The sequence below is a fragment of the Vanellus vanellus genome (assembly GCF_965231255.1).
Source record: "Vanellus vanellus genome assembly, chromosome: 13".
In the NCBI taxonomy this organism is placed as follows: domain Eukaryota; kingdom Metazoa; phylum Chordata; class Aves; order Charadriiformes; family Charadriidae; genus Vanellus; species Vanellus vanellus.
Genome location: NC_138918.1, coordinates 21,428,975 through 21,437,676, shown reverse-complemented (window position 1 = coordinate 21,437,676; position 8,702 = coordinate 21,428,975).

Genomic DNA, 8,702 nt, shown 5'->3' with positions numbered 1-8,702 from the left:
ATCCCACCCTTCTTGTCCATCCCGGCGCACCCAAAGGGCGAGGTGTGAAATGGGCAGCACCCAAAAAACCTCCCCGAGGAGACGGCTGGGATTGTGCCGCCTCTTGCCGTCGGGCTGGAGCCCGACCCACCCTGCTGTGCCTCTGCCTGCTGTTCTCCATCCCGGGAGATCCTGGGAATGCCTCCGCGGTACAGCGGGGCTGGGAGAGGGCTTCCATAAATGAAATATCTCTTTGGTAAAAAGCCTGTGATGCCCAAACTCCATCCTGAAGGCCATCTGCATCCTCTGGGCCAAAGCCCCAACATCTCTGTGCTGCTGCTGCCGCCCCGGTCCCAGTGCTGGGGCTGTTCTCGCCGGGGGGAGCACGGCTCTTTGTCTCGGCAGCTTGCTGGGAGCAGTGGTGTGTGCGGCAGCAGATACAAGCTCCTGCTGGATTCCCAGCAGCGGGAGCTGCCTCTAGCCAAGGATGAAAAGCTGGTTTCATGGGAGGAAATAATATTTAGAGAAGAGACAGATAACATTCTCTGCATCCACCACGTTAACCCTTTGCTCCCACCGCTGCTTAGCGCTGCTGTGGGGCGTTTACCCTTTGCTCACTGCTCCCAACGCTGTGGTTCTCCATGGCTCTTCATTACCTCTCTCCAACTCCACGCTGAATTGTAAAGGCTGCGGGAGCTGGATGTGCCCACGTGGGTCAGGGCTTGGGGTTTTAATTGGACTCTTTTAATTGGGGCTCTGCAGGTCCCCTTCCTGCTTCCCACCACCACCAGCAAACAGGGCTGGGGTGTGCTGTGCCTGCCGATACCCGCATGGCTCTTGCCAAAAGGGGATGCAGGTCTTCCGCAGGTTAAAACTGGGATCTGGTGGAGGAAGGACGGGTGTTTCTCATGGTTCCCGCATCCAGGCTGGGGTATCCTGCTTAGTCTCACCCTGAACGCGTTTTGAGGTGCCTGTTTGGAGAAACACTGGAGTGTCGCAGCAGACCCTAGAGAATGACTGGGATCGGGAACCTAGAGTGATGCTGGAGAAGGAGGGGTCCCAGCCTGGCCCCATGCGTTACTCCACCTTGGCCAGCTGAATCATGACCTGCTTCAGTGACTTTAGCAGCAACGTCGCCTGGAAAAGACAGAACATTTTAGCGATTTATGCCAGTTTTACATCCCGCCCTCCCAAAACAGAGGTTTAAGAACTTGGCTGGAGCTCCAGTCCTCCCACTGCTCAGGCCATAAGCTACTGCTGCCCCAGTTAGGCGGCCGTTCTCGCCATTTGCCATCATTAAGCTAAACAGGTTCCATGGGCAATATCCCTGGAACCGCCCCCTCTCCTGCTTTGCCCTGACCTGGTACCACGGTGTCAGAAGGATGGACCACCAAAGCCCTGCTCTCCTGGGGACGGGCTGTGAGGCTCCTCGGTCTCCCACACCTCATCAGCTGACTTTCTGCTGCAGCACCATCCCACACAAACCTGGAGCCACTATTTCTGCCCCCACCAGCTCTATGGACACCCTGTTTTCTAAGTGCCACCCCAGCCAGTCAACCCTTGGCCCAACCTTTAAGCTGTCCTGCTTTCCTCACCTGGGGGGACAAGATGCCCCGAGGGGGAGGGAACCTGATCTGTCCAGGGGCAAAGGTCCAACCCCACCAAGTCGGGCCACTCCACATGCTCAATACTCAGGGCTGAGCAAGGTCACGCCACAGATGGGACCAAGAGGGGGCAAGAAATGCTCTCGAGTGCTCCAAACTGGGAGGAAGGAGATGGCCCCAGTGGCTCCCCCCATTCCTGTTGGCTCTGTTGCCACAGCCAGGTTGGGTTGGAGGGCTCCTGGAAGGATGGCTGGTTTCTGCTGGGCTCGGTGGTGGGGCTCCTGAGCAAAGGAGAGGTATTTCTTTGTGGCAAGCAAAGTAAAAAACCATCATCAGGCAGAGAACAAACAGCTCCGGGCTGGAGAAGGATGAGGGAGGAGTGGAGGAGCGTGGGGACAGGCTGTCCGCGGGAGATTTTTCGGGGACTTGTGCTCTCTGAGCAAATTTCTGCTGTCGGCTGCGCACGAGTGGCACCATTTCCCCAACTCACACGTGCCCCTCCCTCCTCCCGGCACCGTCACCATCACCGCACGCTCAGCGCCTGGGGGGTAGTTGGTCAGGGCCGCTCAGTGAAGGCCTGCGGGAATACGGTCCCTGCTCGGAGGAGCCTGTGATCTGCCAGGCAGCCCCTGGGGCACTGCCATGCCTTTGTTCCTCCTTCTCTTTCTTTTCCACCTTCAGATATTTTTTTTTCCTTCCCTCTGCTTCCAGCCTGCTGCGTATGCAGCACTCCCCCCCCCCTCCTCCTTTCCACCCACAGTTCCTGTCTTGATTTTCCTTCCCCTCTACAAATATGTGTTCCTTAGGCTCCTTCTCCTCCCTGCCCATCTTCCCCCAACAGCATTGCCTTCCCAAACTTGTTCTTTTTTCCCCTCCCTTTGCCCCCTCTCCCTGTTTTCCCACAGGCCCTTCCCCTGCCCCGCTCCTCTCCCCTTCCCTCCAGCCGCTCGGGCCCCCGTTCGCTCACTCTCTGTCTCCCCTTCTCTGACAGTTTGGGGGAAATCTGTCTGTGTCAACGCGCAAATTCCATTATTTATTGGCTGAGCGGAGCGAGGTCCTACACTCGTCTGTAATTGTCTGTAGATCAAAGCGTCTGCTGATGGCAGCTTTGCCTTCTCGCAGCAGAACGCCACCCCCAGCTTCAACGCTCCCCATCCTCCCGGGGGAGTCGGGTGCGTGCTTGTCGACACCCTCAATGACTGATCTCCCAGACGGAGAGGAAAGAAGTAGGGCTGGGGGGGGAGAAAAGGGAGACCTGGAGGATCTGCAAAGCTCCCAAGAGCAGATGGAGATGTTGGGGTGGGGGTGTCTCAGGGGGCCACGAAGCTCCCGGCAGAGGCTGGGGAGGGCGGGATGGTAGAGGTGGTCCCTCGCCTGGGAATGGGGACAGAGACTGAAGTGAAGGGGGGATGGGGAAACAGGGAACATCCCGATAACTGTCCAGGTCTGGAAACTGGAATTTCTTCTCCAGAGATGCATCCCCAGAGATCCAGGATGGCTCCATAGAAGCAGATGGCTAAAAAATAAAAATGAGGACAGAAGAGAATGTGCCTTTTTCTACCTTTCCCTTCTGAAACCACCAACCTAGCTCAGGGACGTGGGACTTCAAAGTGAAATGCAGGCAGCCGTTTGTTGTTCGGGTGTTGATGCAAGGAGATGTGTGTGGGGAGAGGACAAGGAAACATCCACCCCAACTCCTGTCCCTTGGCAGGACCTTGGGGTGCCAACTCCAGCATGAGGAGAGGAGAGGAGAGGAGAGGAGAGGAGAGGAGAGGAGAGGAGAGGAGAGGAGAGGAGAGGAGAGGAGAGGAGAGGAGAGGAGAGGAGAGGAGAGGAGAGGAGAGGAGAGGAGAGGAGAGGAGAGGAGAGGAGAGGGAGAGGAGAGGAGAGGAGAGGGGAGGAGAGGGAGGGGAGGGGAGGGGAGGGGAGGGGAGGGGAGGGGAGGGGAGGGGAGGGGAGGGGAGGGGAGGGGAGGGGAGGGGAGGGAGGAGGGATTTCAGAATCCAAGCACAGGATCATGGAGTCCTGCCAAGGCAAGCAGCGAGCCCTTTGGGAGCTGACAAGATACAGGATCTTCATCTCATGGGAAAGAGCAGGTCAAATTTCTTGTAGGATCACCCACATGGAGGTAGAGCTGCAGTGGTTTCTCTGCTGGAGGAGGCGAGGTGAATCTGAACCCCTCTCCCTGGGGCCAGTCTTCCCATTTCATCAAGACACGCTGGGGAAACTGGGCTTGATGAACCCACATCTTCTGTTCCATATGGATCTGCAGACATCAAGAGACACAGACACCATCAGCAGTCCTGACAGCTCGATCTCCTCTCACTGGCCAGTGCATGAAGCTGTCTGGTGCAAGCCATGGGTCTGCATGCCTTTAACTGTCCTCTTGTCCCCAGTGTTTCCTCCTTGTGACACCTCCCTGGCCCTACCATCAAACCTCCTCCAGCTTCTTTTTGCCCAAGGAGTTCAGGCAGTTTCATTTACACTTCTCCCTGTAAGGTACTTTTCCGAGCCTTAAATCAGTTTTTTGATCTTCTTTCAAAACTTCAGACGCAGACACTGTGTGCAGTATTCCAAGATCAGTCACACTGGTGCCTGACAGAGGAGAGTTGTTGCCTTCTCTCTCCCAAAGCCTCTTCTCTTCCCCCATGCAAGCATCACACCATTGTCCACCCTTACTTTCCTGCTCACTGACACCTCCCCCCCCTTCCTTCTCAGTCCTTCCCAGAGGAGAGGAGACATTCCCATAGGACATTTTAGGGGAGAGCCTCTAAGAGGGTGCCCAGGGCAGTATGAGTACCAGCTCTCAGGATAATGGGGACACAGCCCTTCCGATTTGGGTCCAAGGTCTCTTACTTCAAGAGGAATGAGACACCGGCCGTGGAAGCAGCTCCTTTTGCAGGCTTGAGCTTGCAAGAAAATCCCTCCCTGAGCTGCCGGTGAAGTTTATGTCCCACTGGGAGCCAGAACTGTCTCACCCAGAAGCTGGGCGGGACTTGCCCCTCCCCCAGTCCTGAAAATGCTCAAAAGTAGGTAATGGCTACAGAGGGTCCACGTGGAGCTGGTTGTGTGTCTCAGTGTCCCTCTGTCCCAGGAAGAGGGGTTGGAGATGTGTTGCTATGTGTCACTGACCAAGAGAATCCAGCTTACTCTACCAGCAGTGGTCCTTGAGTTGGCCACCTCAGCTACATCTTCTCACCTACAAACCACCTGGAATTTCAGGAAAACTTTACTGACACACCTTGGCTCCAAACCTGCCTGGTGCAAAAGGTCTACCTGCGCTGCCTCCAGGGAAGATGAGGGTGCTGAGCAACTCAAGCACCTTGCAGGACAGAGCCCATGGGCTAGAACTTCCAGTGGGAATGGAGCCCCAGCATCCTTCATTGCCCCATACCCCACCTCTGGGCAAGGTGTCTGTGAAAAGAAATGGCTCCTTGACTAACTCGGGACCTTGGTCTTGAAACCAAGGCTCTCTGGGCAGTGGGACCTCTCACCTTGGTGACCACTTTACCTCTGCTCAGCGTGGGTTGCTACAGATTGGGGCTTTCTGAATCACACGGTGGTTTTGATCAGTCAGGACCTCTGGAGATCAGAGCAGGGCTGGTATATCACATATTTCAGGAGGATCTCCAAGGACGGGAATTCCTGCCCCAGTCTGGTCCCTGTGCCGGTGTTTTACCACCCTCATGGTGAAGATTTTTTCCCTAATACTTAGTAAAAATTTCCCTTCTCCAGCTCATGCCCGTAGCTTCTCATTCTCTGTGTGCCTCTGAAAGGAGACTGGGCAAGTTTCATGTTCTGCATCCCAGCACCGAAGGGCAAGCAGAGCACCCCACCAGCCCTGATAAATGCATGCAGACAGCCACCATCCCCTTCAGGGCACTGGTTTTTCCTCCCGAGGGAAGGCAGGGAGTCAAAGCTTCAGAGGGGAAGGAGCACTCATCAGGGCATCCTGCTGCACAGACCTTTGTGGCTTCAAAAACCGAGCCGCCAGCGCCTGAGCCCCGCACAAGCAACCTGGGAGCGACTTAGGAGCCGCGGGGCCAGGGCGGCTCTCATCTTCAATCAGGAGACACCCCCTCCCACCGTGATTGTCCTCCTGGGCACCGCAAAATATAACCGCTCTCGCTTCCAGCGAGGAGGGAGCAGCAAACCCACATGCACGGCTGGACAGATGGGCGCCTGGAGGAGCTGGGGGATGGGATGTGTGGTCTGGCAGGGACAGCTTTTCTTGCAGTCCCTTCTGCTGCCCCGCAACGCAGCGGGCAGGAAAATGAAGTGAGGGATGGTGGCTGGGTAAGGTTTGGTGCCTGCAGGCAGCTTGAGTGATGCCCCCCCCCCAACAACAACAACCCTTTGCTCTCTGCGTGGCTTTTCCAAAGCGGCTCAACCTGCGGCATCTTCTGCTGCATCCCACCCTGATCTCTCCGGCTGGCCTTGCCAATGCACATCACTGCTGACCTGCGGCAACCGGCCACCCGCCTGCCTGTGCCAAGACATCTCAGAGAGACACCCCCACCCCCCCCGCGCCCCCTGGCTTCTTCTAATTTACAGCCTCTTCCAAAAACAAGCTTCTAGCTGCATCCTGATTCCTTACCCCGTGAGAACAGAGGTGGCAACTGAATGCTCCCCTGGGTCACAAGAGGGGACTTAAAATCTGCAGGATATTAGCTGGGGTGCTGGACTGCCCCCATGCCGTGTCCCCTGCCCTGCTGTCCACCGCCTTCTGCTATGCCCCCCCCCCCAAAAAAGGCTCTTTTTCGGATCCCACGTCCCTCTGCAGCACCCCCAGCCACCCCCCAGCCTGTGCCATCTCTTTCGGGAGCCTGGGAACAAGCCTGTGCCCCTTCTCAAGCCCCTGACTTTTTTACCTTGGTCCCCTGGAATCGTGGGGGCTGGGGCGCGGGGGGCAGGAAGGGACCCCTACGTTTGGGAAAGTGAGGAAAAAGACCAGAGTGAGACTATCCCGTGACCTCCCTTAGGAGAGAGAAGCAATGGGGTGGGGGGCATCGCCAAGCAGACTCGGAAAAGGGCAGCCAGGACCGGGCAGGGGGGCCGGGGGAGGCACGGATCCTGCCGGGAGCAGGTTGCACCCGGGAGGGGGTGTGTATGAATATTTTAATCTGACTCAAACAAAAGGGCGAGAGCCGCTCCGAGGATTTTTCCCGGAACGCACTTGGTCAGAGACGGGGAAAGACTGGAGGGGGGGGAAACGAGACCCCCGAAAATCTCGGTGTCCTGTGTGTCATGTCGTGTCCCGTCCTCCCCCAAATGCCCCTCTGGCCCGAGCAGCCCTCGGGGGGCTCCCGGAGCAGCCTTACCCCAACCATCCCACCTCCCGCGGTGAGGCGGGGCGGGGAGCGGGGGACAGCTTTGGGGGGGGTGGGGGTGGTGGTGGTGATTGTGGGATGAGAAAGAAACAGATCGGGGCTGGGGGGAAGGAGGGGGGGGGAGGGGAGTGACAACGACGACACCAGGGGTGGCCCTCGCGTGGGAGACGGTGCGGGGAACGGGACGGCGGTGATCGGCGCTTCCGATGCAGCCCGGGCTTCACTTACCGGCAGCCGTCCCGATTCCACCCGTGAGCAGCCCGAGCCCACGCGTGACCCAGCCGAGCCGCTCCTTCCACCTGCTCGCCCCGCGGCGTATTCCCCCCCCCCCCCCCAACCGGCGGCCCCTCGAGGGCGGCACGTCCCGCGTGGGTCGCGCTGCGTTCCCACGCACCGAATCCCTTTTCCCCAAAAACCCTTCCAGCCCCACCGCCTCCTGCCTCCTCCGGTCTCCCGGTCGCCCCTGGGTCCTGCCTCCCACGCGGGCCCCCGTGGGTAGCGGGGAGGGGGGGAAAGGGGGGTGGAGGGAGCTGGGGCCGGCCGTTCCCTTCCCACCGGGGACCGGGAGGCAGAGACAAAGGCGGTGAAATATCACTGCACGGCTAAAGCCGCTCCGAGCCCCGCCGAGCCCTTAACGAGATCGTTAGGGGATTATCCGCGCCCTAAGCAGCCGCGGGGCGAAGGGGGGGCGGCCGCCCCGTCCCGTTACTGAGCGTGTCTCCCCCTCCCCCCCCCGGGGGCACGGCGCCGGTGGGAGGCGACGCGCTGAACTGCCTGGACGCGACGGCAGCGGCTGAAGACGGGTCTGCGGGGAGAACGGCTCCACCACCGGAGGGACCGTGATCGGTACCGGGGGAGGGCGGAGAGGGGAGGGGAGGGGGGGGACGGTGTCGCAGGGGGCTCCGTCTGTCACCCTCCGGGGGACGGTGGGGGACCCGACGCTCGGCCCGCGCCCGCCTCCCCCTCGCCTCCGGCGGGGGCAGAAAGTTTGTGACCCGCGGGGGGACCCTCCAGGGGGAGTGGTGGAGGGGGTGGGGGGGCAGGTCGTCGGGTCTCCGGCGGGATCGTGCCCCCAGAGCCCGAAGGGCTGGACCGGCGGCGGGGGGACACACCGGGATTAGGGGCGCGGGGCTGTGGGCAGGCGGGGTGTCGGGGGTGGGAGCAGGCAGGGAAGGAGGGAGGGGGGCTTAAGGGGGTGGTCTCTCTGTGCCTCCGAGCTGATGGGCTCAGCTTTATCCAGGGCTGTAATCCCCCCTGCTCCGGTAATTAAAAACTCCGCATTACAAGGAAAACGGTGTGCAGGGAAATGTAATCAAGTCTGGAGGGGCTTAACCATCTGGTAAAGGTTAGGACCGGCACGGCGGGGGACGCGGCAGGGGGATTTGGCAGCCGCCGCGATCCGGGCTCCTCTTAATCTACCGCGGGGACGAGCGCAGCATCTGCGGGGTAATATCGGTGCCCCGGGCAGCCAGAGGTCTCGCTGGAGCTCCCTCCGCCGTTAACGGGACCTCCCTAGGGTTAGTCCCCACCTCAGGTGCTCCCGGCTCCGGTAGACGGATTCTGGTGTGGCAGCGGGGCCCGGATTGCATCCCCTCCCCGGGGCCAGCGGGGAAAGGGTTAAGCGGCCGCCGGTGGTCTCGGCTCGTCCCCCACCCCCAGCTCCTGGCAGGGCCCTCCCCCGCCGCCCCCAGGAGTCCGAAACTCTTTGGAAGTGGAAGGGGTGAGCAAAGGCGAGGAGGGAGGCGGTGGCGCAGGTGGGACTCCGCGACTCCGGGAGGGCTGCGGGGCC